Below are 17,020 nucleotides of genomic sequence, written 5' to 3'. Positions count from 1 at the left end.
TGAGACTGACTGACTAGCTTAACAGAATTGGTGAGCTCTAACATCAACAAGCTATCTTGTCTCAAAGAATAAAGGTGGAGAGTATTGAGGAAGATATGTAATGTCAATCTCTAGCCCCCCCCCACACACACCCCCACATGCACACATACACAACCATACACACAAATGTGAACACACTTATATGAATACATATTCACACCACACACACATATACAACAAAGTTTTTTTTGCTTCTTCTCTCCATCATTCCATGTCCCACCCCCTTTAATACCCTCTATCCAGATTCTATTTTCCTTCAGAGGACATTTTTTAAAAAGTTTTATAACTTTATTTGACACTCAGCAGTTAGTTCTCATTCATATTGACTGTCTAGATAATTTTGAAAGTTGTAACAGGAATATAGGTCACCAAAGTATAAAGCTTGTTTGATGACCCTTCATACTCATTCCATTTTCTGGACAACCACACATGGATACGATAGGAAACTTTCCTTATTCTTTTGGCCCAAACAGCTTTGTTGAGCCTGGTATCAGTGCATCTGGAGTTTCCATCTCATTCATGGCAAATTTCCAGTTCTCTTTGAGAGACTGAAGGTCCTGCTTCTTGAAGCCCACTCCATATGTACATTTATGAGTGTTGATGGTGTATTCCCAGGTCACCATCTTCTTGATGGCAGAATGGCTGTTCTTTTTCTCGCCACCCTTTGCTGGAGCCATTCTATCTGGCCCAACTTGGAAGGCAGAGGACATTTATTTTTTAGAGAGAATGAGAGCAAGAGTGAGAGAAATGAGATGCCATGGCCCTAGCCACCTAGCATACATATATGACCTTGTGTTTGCATCACCTTTGTGCATCTGGCTTATATGGGATTTGTAGAGAGATTGAACATGGGCTGTTAGGCTTGACAGACAAATGTCTTAACTGCTGAGCCATCTCTACAGCTCCAGAGGACATTTTCTTAAAGAAAAACAATAGCTAGAGAGATGGCTCAGCAGCTAAGGGAGTTGCCTGTGAAGCCTAATGACCTAGGTTTGATTTCCAAGTACTCATGTAAAGCTAGATGCACAAAGTGACACATGCATCTGGAGGTCATTGCAGCAGCTAAAGGTCCTGGCTGCCCATTCTCTCTCTCTTTCTCCTGTCTTGTCTTGTCTTCAATTCTCTTCTCCTCTCCTCTCCTCTCCTCTCTCTCTCCTCTCCTCTCCTCTCCTCTCCTCTCCTCTCCTCTCCTCTCTCTCTCTCTCTCTCTCTCTCTCTCTCTCTCTCTCTCTCTCTCTCTCTCTCTGCTTGAAAGTAAATATTATTTTAAAAGTAGCTAATGACAGCAGTCCTGATGGCTTTAACATACTGAGCATTTTCTCTCTACCAAACAGAGTTCTCAGGACTCAGCCTGCTTGTCATTTTCATTCCTCATTGATAAATGCAGAAGGCACCCTCATGAGGCAGGGAGTGCCATGGCCCTTAGCTGAGAAGGGAAATGGAGCTGGGACTTATACCCAAGGCTGAACCCAATCAACTGCACTGTATAGGGAGGACCTCTGGAGATCTGATCCTAAATCACAGCATAACATCCATAAGAAGAAGCCTTCCTGGGATGGGGTTCGTTTGCAGTGGCTGGAGGTCCTGGCACACCCATCCTCTCTCTCTCTCTCTCTCTCTCTCTCTCTCTCTCTCTCTCTCTCTCTCTCTCTCTCTCTCTCTCTCTCTCTCTGCCTCTTTCTCTCTCCGTTACTCTCAAATAAATAAATAAAAATGAACAAAAAAAAATTTTTTAAAGGAAGCCTTCCTGACCTTTGCCAAATATCAGAGTAGTGTGAGAGATTTTCCTTTATGCTTCAGGATTCCAGATTCATCCTTGAGTTATGTAGAGCAACAGGAAATGAGCATCTCAATATCTCTTTTCAGAAATGAGGCAAATGCACCTTAAAGATATTCCAGTATCCATTGTACTAGCCCTACTCCCATGTCTAGTGACATAAAATGATTCCTTAGTTTGCTCTCAGATACCTTGGTCAGCAAACTCTGTAAGGCATCCTTGTGATGGCTTGTCTCTATTTGATCCAGGAGCCTGGATCAAACTAAAGCAGTAGCCATAGGAGATTGGCTGGGGAACATGGGGAAAGATATTGATAGAGAAATCACTTGGCAAGGAAATCTCTGGAGGATAAAGCAACAGTGTAGTTGTAAGTTGTCTCTTTTCTGGTAAGTTCTAAAGAGCATAAAACCAGCTAGGGCTTTTGAAAATTAGCATCTGGGAGATGATACCCTAAATTTTCAGAGCTCATTGGTTGCTGACAAGTGCCCAGAGGCTGAGTCTGTGTGTCCCGGTGTTAGGACACTGTTAGTGCCATTCTGGTTGGATTCCAAAAGTGCTCTAGGGTGGAATTTCGCTCTGATGGTCTGCTTTCTCCCAGTCCCATCTCTGCAGCTGAGGCAGGCTCTCAGCAGTGATCTGCATTGAGAATGGATCCTCTTTTGTTCTAACCCATTCAGTGTGTTTATTTTCAAGATTGCATTTGTGGAAAGCATTTAAACAGCATTGCTTGGAAGAAAACAAAAGTCACCAGATGGAAAAATAAAATAAGAAACACACAAAAACTCCCAGAGCAATCTATGCAGGGTGGTAAAATTATTATCCTACTGTTGTAGATAATGCAGTTGCATTGGAAAAGCATCTGCTTTGACAGCCTTCAGTCTTTAAGAGAGAACCAAGCACAGGTCAACAGAATTCTATGCTTCAAAGAACTTCTTGAAAAAATTTGATGCACCTATCCCTCATAGGGACAGAAGAGCAGTTACTTTGGCAATAATCCATGGGTAGCAGAAAGGAAAACTTCATTAATAAGTAGGTCTTGATTGTTGCTACTTTTCTGATAAGTATTTCCCCACATAGAGAAACAACCAGAGATGTAAAAATGTGCTCTAGTCATGGCTGGTATTTGGGTCCTATGAGAATGCTTTTAAATATTATTTTTCCATGGACTAATCTACATTGGTCCCCAGTCTACACACACTCTGTCTGCATGTATGTGTCCAGAAAGTCACAGTGCACTAACAATAGCCCTGACAGTCATAAGGTAATATTGAGCCCTGTAATCAGACAGTCATTCCCTGTCACTTATCTACTCTGTGATACTCAGTAATTAATTTAACCTCTGTGACTCCTGGTCTTACCAGTTCTAAATAATGACTCTAACCTTACAGGGTTATCTTCAGGATTAGCAGAATATAAAGCATGAACGCTTGCACATCATAAGCTCTCTATAGATGGCAGTTCTCATTGTCACTGTAAGAATGTGGTTGCAATTTTATAGTACCATGTCAAGGACAGGAGATAGTGGGTTGTGAGCAGGATTGTAACTATAGGTCTCAGAACAATGATAGCTTGTAGACACGCACAGTGGGATTCCACAATAAGAAACTGACCACACTAAGGAAACAAGAGAAGTGGAGGTCTCCTGATGGACATTAGGACAGCAGGAGAGTGTGGGGAAAGGTACCACAAGGTTCAGCAGCCACCACAGGGCCTTCTCAGGGGAAAAGCCCATTTGGCTTGGAAGGATACATGTGCCAGAGGAAAAGACAGGTTTTGACAGGTAGACCCTGGTGAATCCTGGAGTAGAACTTCCACATGCAGTGCTTCATTTATCATAAACTCAAGAGAAAGATTATCATAGGCTGAGGCTATCTAAAGAAAAAGGAGGCTGAATACCACAGGCAATGCCAGTTATTTCATGCCAAGTGTCATTACACATCCAGGCCTCCATGAGCTCAGCTTGGATGAAGGTCTAGGAGCAGGGAAGTGAGACAAGTACAAGCTCAAATGGATGAACACCTGGAAGGAAAGTGTAGCAACTAAGAGACTCTAAAAGCCCAGGGCAAATTCTTGTGGACTAGCTCTCACTGACCTCCATCAAAGCTCCACTTTTTCTAAAGCAAGAATCTGAATCTTATTGAGTATATAAATATCAAGCACTATTCTCCTCACCCTTCCCAAGTGTAGATAGCCACACAGAGCTCAGACAACACTGCTTTAGAGAGCAAACTCTGGAAAGAGGGTTTTTCTTTGAGACAAAAGACAGTTGTTAGAAACATGGTGGGAACTAGAGTTTCCCTTCCAAGAACATTTTGATGAACACACCCTGGAGCTAACAAGCACACAGAGGAGCCTGGAATACCAGTAAGACCTCCAGAAAGTTGGAAGTATGCCATTGTAAGCTCTTTGAAAGCATGAACCATTTCCAATTCACACGTTAATTTATTTGGCCAAGTAAAACTTAGCATTCAATGATAGAGTGGTGGCCTACCAGGCTGAAGTCTCAGTTTCAATTCCTACCACTACCAAGATTTAAATAATGCATTGTGAGCTGGGCGTGGTGGTGCACACCTTTAATCCTAGCACTTGGAAGGCAGAGGTAGGAGGATTGCCATGAGTTCTAGGCCCCCCTGAGACTCCATAGTGAATTCCAGATCAGTATGGGCTAGAGTGAGACCCTACCTTGAAAGACAAAAAAAAAAAAAAAAAAAAAAAAAGCATTGTGGGAGCAGCAGTCAGTTGTGGGGAGGCAATTCCCCTGGGCATGATGTTCCAACCTGTGGCTCTTATACAATCGTTTTGATCCCTCTTCTACAAATTCCCTCAGCCCATGTTGGGTGTGTTTTAAGACTACCTAAGTAATGAGCTCTTAGGAGCCTCTGGATCTCTGCTTTGGTGCTTGTTAAGTATCTTCAGCACCTGTCTCCTTCACCCTGTCACTGACTGTCAGGCCCACCACGGAAGCTGCCTTCTTGCTCATCTCTTCAATACCCCACCCCAACAACTGGCTGCTGCTCCCACAATGCATAACCCACGACCGCTTGGGGAATACCTGCAACCCCAAAGAGGGAGGTCCCCAGAGGAATGGGGTCAGGGATAAGGAAAAGGATAGTACCAACACATGTGTATCCACACTAAGTATGTTTGAATTAATTAATTGATTAGTTAATTAATTAAAATTAAAACTTTAGGACATTAATTTTGCATTCATTTATTCCAAAAATACAGCCTAATTTCTCTCCTATGCCAAAATATTTCTTCCATCCCTTATACATACAACACACAGAACAATTCCATGTCATGGACAATGCAATGCTGGCTCCTACCAAGAAGCCATTTCCTTGACAAGAATAAGACTCTCTGAACTGAAAGTGAAACTAGCTCCCACCTGGCTAGCCCTCATAGTGCTGGAAAGCCCTTTGGGAACTGCTAGAGGAAAATGGTCACCAACAGCATGAATAAGTAGGAGACCCTCCAGACTACAAAATCAACCAGCTGGTCAAGAAGTACACAATTGTGCAATGGTGGCATGCCTCTGTGGGTAGCCAACTGTTCTCTGAATGGACATGAGGTCTGCTCAGAGGAAAAGAACTCATATCTGGTAATGGAAACCAAGTAGAACCCCATTGTTAGGAAACTCACAGACTCTAGAGAGAAGTCCCCACTGCTTTGTGGAAAAGAAGAGTGGGCTTACACACACGCACACAAACTCTAAAATTTGCATATCCCTCTTTAACTTAAGCTGCTCTTTCTCTTGTTTGGAGAATCTGCTTTATTTAATAGATGGCAGAGAAAACAGAGGAGAACAAAAATCCATAGATAAGACAAGAAGTTAGCTGACTGCCCATCATGAGATGTGCTACCTTTACCACATCTGCCATGGCCCAGCAGAAATTGCAGAAGTGACAGCATAAACACTGCTCTTAGTGCTAGCCTGACAACCAGCCCCAAGTTGATGGTGACAGAAATGGTGATCACTTAAAACCTATCAAAACAGAAACCCAGAGGCAACAGAGAACTCAGCACTAAATTAGACTGCCAACAGGCCTGCCGTGGCTCAGGGAACATGGCAGAAAAGGGGATGGAAAGACTGTAAGGTCCACAGAGTGGGTTGTAATATCCTGAAGCATGGGTCCCTATGTACCTCACAGGGACTAACTGAGGCCTTCATGACCCCACAGTGAATACCATAACCCCACTGAGGAGGGTCTCCAGGGTAAGGGGAGCTGGAGCAAGGAGATAAAAGAGAATAACCTGTCATAATTAATATAAAATAAAAACTAATATTTTAAAAGACTCTTGCTGGAATCCATTAACCACACCAATCATAACCATGTCCTTATGGTTAGTTTCCAGTCTATCTCACTGGTCTGCCTTGTTTTAAGAGCCTGAGGCACAATGAGGTATGACAACAACAAAAAACAAAACAGAAGGAACAGAAGAAAAAGAAAAAGAGAGACAGGAAAAGGAGGGAGAGAGAAATGGAGGGAAAAAGTAAAAGAAGAAAAAAATAAAAACTTTGAAACTTTTGGTATAGCACATCATAAATTCAACCTGGAAAAGAAAATTAACACATGCTTCTTTGACACATCTGCTCTACTCCATGGAATCAAACCACACCTTCATGGTCTGGCTCATTTTTGTCTCATTACTACTACCATTTATGGTGCCTGCAGTAAGCCACAGTCCATCTATAACACTGCTGCAGAGAAAGCCCTGTCTATAGGGTCAGAAAAGACCAGGCTCAAGCCTGGCTCACACTTCATAACTTTTTAGAATGAAGATAATGGTACCCACTTCATGCAATGTGGTGAGGCTCAAATGTGGTAACTTCTAGCCCCTGTGTTCTATAGTTTAGCATCTAATCCATAGAGTATTATAGAAAACAACCTCGTTGCCAGGTCATGACTACCCATAGATAGGTGAATGAACTTGGGGATCTGGGTATTGCTGGCTTCCTAGTCTATAGTAGAAACCCTAATAGTTAGAGGGGCACTGTCCTGAGATCCAGACCAACAGCAAAAGGAGAATGGCAGCAGATTAGTAGTCTTTCCCAAGCCCAGTCTTGCTTTGTTTTTAACAAAATCCTAATTTTTGTGGAGTTGTTAATGTGCCTAGGTAAAAACCATATTTCCCAGCCTATCATGAAGGGGAGGATAACCACAACACTAAATGCTAGCCAAGAGTATATAGGCAAAAATTATTGAATAAGACATTTGGGATGGCTTCTTAAAGGTCTAAAGCTTTTGAATTTTCTCTTTCCTTCTTGCTAATTGGAAATCAGATGTAATGATTGGAGCTATAGAGGTCATCTGGGACCCAGGCTTTCACATATGGCTAAGCCCTACTCATACATTAAAAATACATTTTGTGGGCTGGAAGGATTGCTTAGTGGTTAAGGCGTTTGCCTGCAAAGCCAAAGAACCCAGGTTTGATTCCCCAGGACCCATGTTAGCCAGATGCACAAGGGAGTGCATGCATCTGGAGTTTATTTTCAGTGGCTGAAGGCCCTGGCATGCCCATTCTCTCTCTCCCTCTTGCTCTGTAAAATAAATAAAATAAAATAAAAATAAATTTTGTGCTGAAGTGATGGCTTAGTGATTAAAGTGCTTACATTCAAAGCCTAATGGCCCAGGTTCAATTCCTCAGTACCTATTTAAGCCAGATCCACAGAATGATATATGCTTTGAGAGTTTGTTTGCAGTGACATGAGGCTCTAATGCACCTATCCTCTCTTTATCTTTCAAATAAATAAATACTTTAAAAGGGCTGGAGAGATGGCTTAGCGGTTAAGCGCTTGCCTGTGAAGCCTAAGGACCCTGGTTCGAGGCTTGGTTCCCCAGGTCCCACATTAGCCAGATGCACAAGGGGGCGCACACTTCTGGAGTTCGTTTGCAGTGGCTGGAAGCCCTGGCGCGCCCATTCTCTCTCTCTCCCTCTGTCTTTCTCTCTGTGTCTGTCGCTCTCAAATAAATAAATAAATAAATAAAATTATAAAAAACTGGCATTGTGTTCCACTGTAAAATTCTTTAACAAGAATAAGCTTTAATAATTGCTCAAGATGCCCTATAATCCCCGCACCCTTCTCTACTCTTTGTTACTCTATAGCACTGTATACTGACCATTGCTGGTATATGCACCCCACACTATCCTGAATACTTCTTGAAGACAAGAGGTTTGTCTAAATCACTTCTACATTCCCAGCCCCATGCACTAGATTTTAGAAGAGTCCTAGCAAATAGCAGATGCTCGGTGAGCATGATTAAGTGAGTGAATATATATGTGTACTTCACAGTGGAATGAATGCAATATATCCACTGCATTTTGTTTTCTTAAGCTATGGACACTGTTCTCAAGTAATTTTTTTGTTTTGTTTTGTTTTTTTAGGTAGGGTCTCACTCCAGCTCAGACTGACCTGGTATTCACAATGTAGTCTCAGGGTGGCCTTAAACTCATGGTGCATGGGGATCCTCCTACCTCTGCTTCCCGAGTGCACCACCACGCCCGGCTCTCCTTCTTTGTTTCTAACACCCTTCATGGAGTGTGCACCAAGCCTGGGGTTGTTGCCAAATGTGTGCAGAGAAACCGGCGTGCAAAACTTCTGTCGTCCTACTTGGCCAAGCAATGCCCTGTGTGAGATGAGTGAAGGGGAGAGATCACTTAACCATTAAGCCATCTCTCTAGCCCCTCCTACAGGGAGTTATGTATGGAAGAACTGAGTTTTTTTATTTACATATTTGAGAGTGACAGACAGAGAGAAAGACAGACAGAGGGAGAGAGAGAGAATGGGCGTGCCAGGGCTTCTAGCCACTGCAAATGAACTCCAGACGCGTGCGCCCCCTTGTGCATCTGGCTAACGTGGGACCTGGGGAACCGAGCCTCGAACCAGGGTCCTTAGGCTTCACAGGCAAGCGCTTAACCACTAAGCCATCTCTCCAGCCCTAGCATCATTTTTTATAGAGATAGGAAAAATGATCTCCAAATTTATATAGGATAGCAGCAGGCCTTGGATATCCAAACATATCCTTAACAAAATAAATCCTCTGTAGGTATCACCATACCTAACCTAAAGCTATATTAGAATGCTATAGTAATAAAAACAGCATGGTACTGCATAACAGAAATATAGAGCAGTAGAACAGAATTGAAGACCCAGACCTTAGGCCAAGTAGCTACAGCTACTTGATCTTTGACACAGGTGCCAATAATATAGACTGGAGAAAGACAACATCTTCAACAAATGTTTCTGGACAAACTGGATAACCCCATGTAGAAAAATGAAACTAGATCCACTAATCTCACCATAAACAGAAATCAACTCCTGGGCTGGAGAGATGGCTTAACAGTTAAGCACTTGCCTGTGAAGCCTGAAGACCCCGATTCGAGGCTCGACTCCCCAGGACCCATGTTAGCCAGATGCACAAGGGAGCCCACACGTCTGGAGTTCGTTTGCAGTGGCTGGAGGTCCTGGTGTGCCCATTCTCTCTCTCTTTCTCTGTCTGTCACTCTCAAATAAATAAGTAAAAATAATTTTTTAAAAAATCAACTCCAAGTGGATTAGAGATCTCAATATAAGACCAGAAACTTTTCAACTGCTGGAAGAAAAAATAGGAGGAACTCTCTACCATATAGGAGTGGGAAAGGACTTCCTGAAAAATACCCAGTTGCCCAGGAAATTAAACAATCTCCCAACTAATGGGGTCTCATGACTCTAAAAAGCTTTTGCACAGAAAAACACACCATAAGCAGTGTCAGGCACAAGCAGTGCCCTGAGATTACCCACAAAATGGGAGAAAACTTTTGCCAGCTATACCACTGACAGAGGCCTAATATCTAGGACCTATATTAAAAAAAAACTCAAAGAACTAAACAACAAAAAAACAAACATCTCAGTCCAAAAAATGGGGGAGAGAACTGAATAGGGAGTTCTAAGGGGAAGAAATACAAATAGCTAACACCCACTTAAGAAAATGTTCAACATCCCTAACCATCAGGGAAATTCAAATTAAAACATCTATGAGATTCCACCTTATACCAATCAGGGTGGCAATCATTGCAAAATCAAAGGACAACAAATGTTGGCAAGGATGTGGAGAAAGAGAAACCCTTATTCACTGTTGGTGGGAACCCAAATTTGTACAACCACTATGGAAATCAATTTGGAGATTCCTGAAAATATGAATATAAGACTACCAACAGACCCAATTATTCACTTACTAGGCATTTACCCTAAATGCTCCATGTATCACTACAGAGATATTTTCTCAACCATGTTTATAGCTGCTCAATTCATAATTGCTAAGAATTGGAATCAAGCCATGTGCCCATAATTGGACAAATGGATAATGAAGTTGTGATACATATACACAATGGAATTCTACTCAGCGGTAAGAAAAAAAATGATACAATGAAACTTGTAGGAAAATGGATGGATTTAGAACAGATCATACTCAGCAAACACACACAGTCACAGAAAGACAAATGCCACATGTTTTTACTCATCTGTGGTTCCTAACCTAAGTCAGCCTAAGTTGCTGGCATACCAGATAGGCAACTTGAGGCCCAGACAATAGTGATGGAAGGGTTTAGGGGCAGGAGAGGAAAAGGGGGGGGGGATAACCGCAAAAGTAAACCCCAAATGAACTGGTACTGTAGACTAAAAGATATAACCCTCAACAGGAGTATAGGGGGTGTGCCTGAAAAGTGCCCTGGAGAGGGTGGGACAAAGCCTAACATTAAAAAAAAAAAATTGGCTCTGATCTGTAACTTGCAGTACCAGAAATAGGTGCTACTTACATTAAGCTTTGATTGGAGGGACCTACAAGGTCTCCAAAACAATACAGGCTTCTGTCAAAGCCCTTGATTACCTGCCTGAGGTAAAAGGTAAGACTCTGTTGCTGAAAACACCATATGCTGCTGACACAGAACACTGAAAGGCCTGGTTGGAATCAGAATACAGCCAATCCCCAGACACCCCATCTATTGCTGGAAAGTGCTACATGAGCTACTGGGGAAAAGTACCCAACAGTGTGAGAAAGCAGGGGTCTAAGCTACTCTGAAACAACCAGCCTGACAAGAAGTATACATCAGTGCAATGGTGGCACACATCCTTGGTGGGTAAGCAATGTCTTTCTGATTGGCTGAGAGTTCCACTCAGTGGAAAGGAACCCATATCTGAAACTGGGAACTAGGTCTGGATCCTATGGAGACAAAGATTATGCTCTCCAATGTCAAGTTCCCATTAGTTCTTGGCTAAAAGAGGGGCTACATCTATTAAAATCTCCCTAAATTAATAATGACTATCCAGTTTAACCTGTGCTGACTTCTCTCTCCACTGGAGAATCTATTTTTCTTTTTCAGAAGGTAGCAAGACCAAGGAGATAAACCACCCCTCACATCTCAGTCAAGGGTCAGGTGAAATCACAGAGGAACTGGGGAGACAAGCAAGAGTGCTGCTTCCATAGAGAGCCTGAAATCAGCACCAGGGTGAAGGACATCGATGCTGAGGCTTCTCAACACATGCCAAAGCAGAAATCCAGAGGCTCCTAAGAGCTCATCACTAAAGTAGACTTAAAACACAGCCACCAGGGCTCAGGGAATTTTGCAGAAAAGGGGGCAGAAAAATTGTAAGAGCCACAGGTTGGGATGTCATGCCCAGAGGTAGTACCCCCATAACTAACTGCTGCTCCCATAACCCACAACCCCATAGGGAATACCAGTAACCCTACTGGGGAGGACACCTAAGAATAGGGACAGAAAGTAGGGAAACGATGGTACCAACACATGTTGTATCCATACAAATATGTTCTTAATAAAAAAGAGTGGATCATTGGAATGAACCATGGGGAAGAACTGCAGGAGTTTTTCTTATGGACTTTACAAATAACTGTTCTGCAATTATTGCTGTAAGATGCTAAATTCCTTACTTGTGTCTTTCTCCAAAGTTAATCTTACAACTATGTAATCTACCTGCTTAAAGCAATGTGACCAGGTTTCCTCTGCCTTGGTGTACCTTTGGCTTAAACAGGTACTTTAACAACAGTATATGAAAATTTAGTACTATGTGCACTTTCAGAAATCCACCGTGAATCTTGGAAAGTACCTCCCACACAAGGGTCACTACTGTATTTCACTTCCCCAAACTTGGCCTTTTTAAGCTATTAATTTTCTGGACTTTTCTAACCTTTACAATTATAAAAAACAAACAACCAGTTCACAATCCTTCTTTTCCCACCTGTTTTTTTATTCTAGCAGGATTTGATATCCTTTGGGCAATAGTTTCTCAGCCCTGACTGAGATATTAGAGAGAAGGAAGATTAAAAAAACAAACAAACTTGTAAACTTGGGCCGGAGAGCTAGCACAGAGATTAAAGAAGCTTTCTTGCAAAGCTTAATGGCTTGGGCTTAATTTCCTAGTACTCACATAAAGCCAGATGCATAAAGTGGTCAATGTGTCTGGAGTTCATTTGCAGTGGCACAGGGCCAAAAGGCAGAGCCAATGTCTGCATGATGGTCAGCTCTTGTCCTGACCTCTGAATTCCTTCATCTCAAGCATTCAGTTAGTATGTACCAATATTTATCCTCTCTCTCCTTTCTACCCTAGGCCCAAGTCAAGTAGATATAGACAGCTTCCCTAAAGTAAGACTTTAGGGAGTAAAGCCAGGTTAGAGCCAGAGGAGACTGCAGGCTAGCTGTTTGGTTTGGGTCAGGATATAGCAGTGGTTAGAGATCTAATGGAATTTACAAACTTTTAATAAATTTATTTACATATTTATTTATTTATTTATGAGAGAGAGAGAGAGAGAGAGGAAAGGAGACTTGGCTCTGCCTTCTGGTTCTTCATCCTCTGGCAGATGGTCCTCTCAAATGTTGAGATTATCCTACTGAGGAAAGGAAAGAACAACCCAATGTGGATTCATAACAGCCCTGCAAAGTAGGTTGGATATATTCATTTTGGATGATGTATTTCTTCATACACACCCTTTGGTCCCAGAGATAGTACTTCCCAGGAGAGGACAAACGCTGCTACAAGTTTCCTTTCAAAGGTCTTTCCCTTTTAATCAAGATGTCACTGCACAAAACCCCATTCCGTGATCAGAACTAGGCTCCAAGTCAGGGAGCATTTCTATGTGAAATTATGATAAGCTATATGCCCTGTCCAAAGAACCTGCCAGACTGTGCAAGCTGCCCTGTGGCATTTAAACACCCAGCTCCAGAGCAGAATCTACATAAGGACTGCACAGGAAAGGGTCCTCTAGGTATTGGTCTGTTCCTGCTCCAGCTCTCACCTTCTGCCTTCCTTCTCTTGCCCCCAAACTCCACCCCTGACACCCACTCTTGCCAGCACAATAGCTCTGTTCCTTCTTTCTCCACCAGAACTCCAGGCCTGAGACTTTGCCCCATTCCCTCCCTCTAGACTTCTCAGATTCAAACATCAGTCCCAGCCTGTGTTTCTTTGTATTTTTCCAACACCTGAGTCTTCCTTTCTCCTTTACTCAAGGACATGTATGTAAGATCACTATCTCCAAAGCAGTATTCAGACTTCTAACACATCCAAGTCACTAAATCTTGCTCCTCTTTCCCACTTTACATAAACTTCCTGTGTGTACAAATATAGTCTTATGTTAGTCAGGGATATAGTACTCACATAACTGGGATTTGCCTGTTCCAAGCAATATTTTATTGCTGATATGATGATTTTTCATTTTTATCTTCAGCTTTTAGCAAAAGTATTATTTGGTAACAAGTCCTTGTGTACCATAGCCTAATTGCTCTTCAAAATTGTGCTTTTAAATGAGAGTAATTTATTAGACATCCAAGTAATTCATCCTTACCTTTGTCCATAAATGTTTCTATTTTATAATAAAAATGATATTACATTCAGCTTATTGATGCAATATTTTGCAATATTCTAGATTTTTTCCTACAAATTATTTTGTGTCTTTGTACTATAATTCCAAAGTCATTCCACAGTCTGAGAAAGTTCTATAATGGACAAGCATATTGCTAGACATATAAGTATTTGAGTCTTTATTTTTAGCAAACAGTATGAAAATTGTAGCTGGATGGTACCTCCTGTGTAGTCATGCCCCCTCTTAACCTAGAATAAAGAATGAGAAAGCTAAGTAAGTGTGATTCTACCAGGATATGAGTCCAGAAGAAACATGGCCTGAGTTTGCTTAAAATGAACTGAATTTATCTGAGCAGACTGCCATGTAGGAAAAGGTCAAGACATTGCTGATATATCCATGAGAAAAGAATGGGCTTGGGCCACCAGGATTGTCCATTCCATCAGAGACTTCTGAGCCATGGATTAGGAAAGGCCTTCACTAGCTCTCAACCCTGTAACTGTTTCTGTATGTAAGCCAGACAAGCCTCATTTATATTGCTGCTTCCCACCAGTGCTCAATGGAAGACACATACCTCTCTACTGGAAACCAGTAGAAATGTTCAGTACCTGGTCCAGTACCCCAAGCAAATATAAACATACCCCATCCTTGGTTGGTTCTGAACCCCTGAGCTATATCATGGCTCTATTTAAATGAAGCAAACACACCAGCTGCTTTCACAGGACCAGTCATCACATTAGGCTCCAGAGGGGCCCAGACAACTCGTAATAAAATCAGCATGGACCATGACACAGACTTGTTCATTTTACTTTCTCATCTGCTACCAACTTCAAACCTTAGGCAAATTGACTAACCTCGCTGAGGCTGTCATTGCTCCATCTGTAAAATTCAGGGTCGTGCTGAACATACCAAATGAATGCATAAAAGATGAGTGGTATGGAAACGCTAAGTACAATTATCAGTTTGGCAATATGTTGATGTTAGCCTTGAACAGTTTGCATTACTTTCTAAAAATAAAAAAGGCTGCTAAGAAAATTTTATGAAAATTCATCTTTCTGCTCATATAATTTCCATAAAAACTCTAAAAGTGTTAGCATGTAAACAATGCCAGATACTCATTTTCTTTATAAATATCTATAATTGAAATCAGCTTTACAAAACAGAACAAATGCGAGCACATTATATGCATGTGATTAATTATGAATTATTTTTCTCATTAACAAAAACTTATGTAACTCTGAATTAGGGATGTGAAGAGCATTCTTAAACTTTTTGATCAATTTCTTTGAGCTTAATTCCAAAGATTCTTAAAAACCACACAACTTTCTGAATTAAGTTCAGCTGGAGAGAGGCAGAAAGAGAGAAGGATGGAAGAAGGGAGGGAGAGGAGAGGGAGAGAAGAAGATAGGAAAGGGAGAGGAAGGGAAGAGTGAAAGTCCAAGCTTCCAGGAATACCTGAATTTTCAAAAGGGAAGAAAGAGAAGTTAAAACAGATAAAATAAAAACTAGAACTACTAGAATGGCTAAAATAAAAAGAACTGATAAAACAAAAAGACTGCTAAATGAACAACAGAAATCCAGAAGTTGCTGAGAGTTCAACACTAAAGTACACTTAAGACATATACTCAAGGCTCAAGGAATTTTGTGTAAAAGGGGCAGAAAGATTGTAAGAGCCACAGGGTGGAAATGAGTAGACAGAAGCATTGCTCCCCACTCCCACAATGACTGACTGCTGCTCTCACAACTCATATCTCATAACCCCATGATGAATAACAGCAACCCCACAGAGGATGTCCCTCAGTGAAATGAGGACAGGGAGGAGGGGAATGGTACCAATACATGATTTGTCCATATAGAATTTCTATATAATAATAATAATTCTATTCAGCAGCTGGGGAGATGACCATTGGTTAAAGCATTTTCTTGCAAAATCTGATAGCCTAGGTTAGATTCCCCAGCACAAACATAAAGCCAGATGCACAAAATGGCACATGAGTCTCTAATTCTTGTGCAGTGGCAAGAGGCCCTGGTGTGCCCATTCTCCTCTCCCTCTTTCCTCCCTCTGTCTTTGCCTATAAATAAACAAGTAAATAAAAATATCTTTTATAATTAAAAAAATAATGGGTCAGTAGGCTTGCTCTTACCAGCAGCACGGATTAGTAATTCTGTAATTTCTGGGCATGCTAGATTTAAACAAATGAGTAAATGGATTGAGAAAAGCCAATTGAAGGAAGCCATGTTTCCTATTGTCAGAGAAGCAGGTTTCAAATGTAAGAAGGGGAAACATTCAATGTTCGTTGAGGTTATGAATTGCAATTAGAGATAAAAGTATAAGCACATGATTTTTACATAAATATATGAATATATTCCATATATTCTGAGAAGACCTAGAAGCAGTGACACCTCTCTGGCAGTGATATGTAGCCCCCCAGATGCTTGTTTCTAAATACCACTTTCCATTTAAAGAAGTAACACTTCTTGTAGGAAATCTTGGATTCCAAGCCCAGGGCATGGAAAATATTAGACCAGCTGGAACGTGACAATGTATCAGAAACTAAGGAGCTGCTCAACAAGAATGGAGAAAGTCCACCAGAATCAGCTTGATGGCAATTCCACTGGCCAAACATGGGGCAACTGGGTCTTTGCTGATAGCAATGCATTATATTTCACTAAAAAGACTCTGGCAAGGCATGGTGGTGCATGCCTTTAATCCAAGCACTTGGGAGGCAGAAATAGGAGGACTAAAGTGAGTTTGAGGCCACGCTGAGACTATATAGTGAATTCCAGATCAGCCTGGGCTAGCGTGAGACCCTACCTCAAAAAACAAAACAAACAAACAAAACAAAAGAGCCCACAAGTTCATGCGTTCATGCCATTATAAACACACACACACACACACACACACACACACACACACACACACACACACACACACACACAAGCTCTTCCTTATAGAAAAGTCATAACTAATAAATAAATATAGAAGGAATGATGGAATTAGAAAAGTCATCAGTGGATGCTGAAACTAGCTCAGTAGAGTGAAAGTTTGATGAGAAACAGAATATTTTTACAAAGTATAAATATTCTCACTTGCAAAGGGGAAATAGAAACTCATAGTGAAAAAGTTTGTCTGACACTACCTGTTCTATTTATTATGTCTTTGTAACAAATTACACCCAAGCTCAGCTAGCCATTTGCTATACTCATGGGTTCCATAGGCTAAGAATTTGGTCAGTGAGCATCAGGGTTAGGTCTCTGCTTGATGATGTTGGGGGTCTTGGTTAGAAAATTCCAAGGTTTATAAAGCTGACATGTTCTGAGGGCTCCCTTACTCACATGCTGGCCAATCACATTG

At 41.5% G+C, this 17,020-nt stretch overlaps 1 pseudogene; it reads right to left on the bottom strand.

Annotated features, from left to right (window-relative positions):
- Window positions 1-345: 345 nt before the first annotated feature.
- LOC101611493 lies at window positions 346-716 on the bottom strand (annotated as a pseudogene).
- Window positions 717-17,020: the final 16,304 nt, after the last annotated feature.

The sequence above is a fragment of the Jaculus jaculus genome, chromosome 10 (genome assembly GCF_020740685.1).
Source record: "Jaculus jaculus isolate mJacJac1 chromosome 10, mJacJac1.mat.Y.cur, whole genome shotgun sequence".
Classification (NCBI taxonomy): Eukaryota; Metazoa; Chordata; class Mammalia; order Rodentia; family Dipodidae; genus Jaculus; species Jaculus jaculus.
The sequence above is the reverse complement of the archived record's forward strand: the minus strand, read 5'-3'. Positions and strand labels throughout refer to the sequence as shown.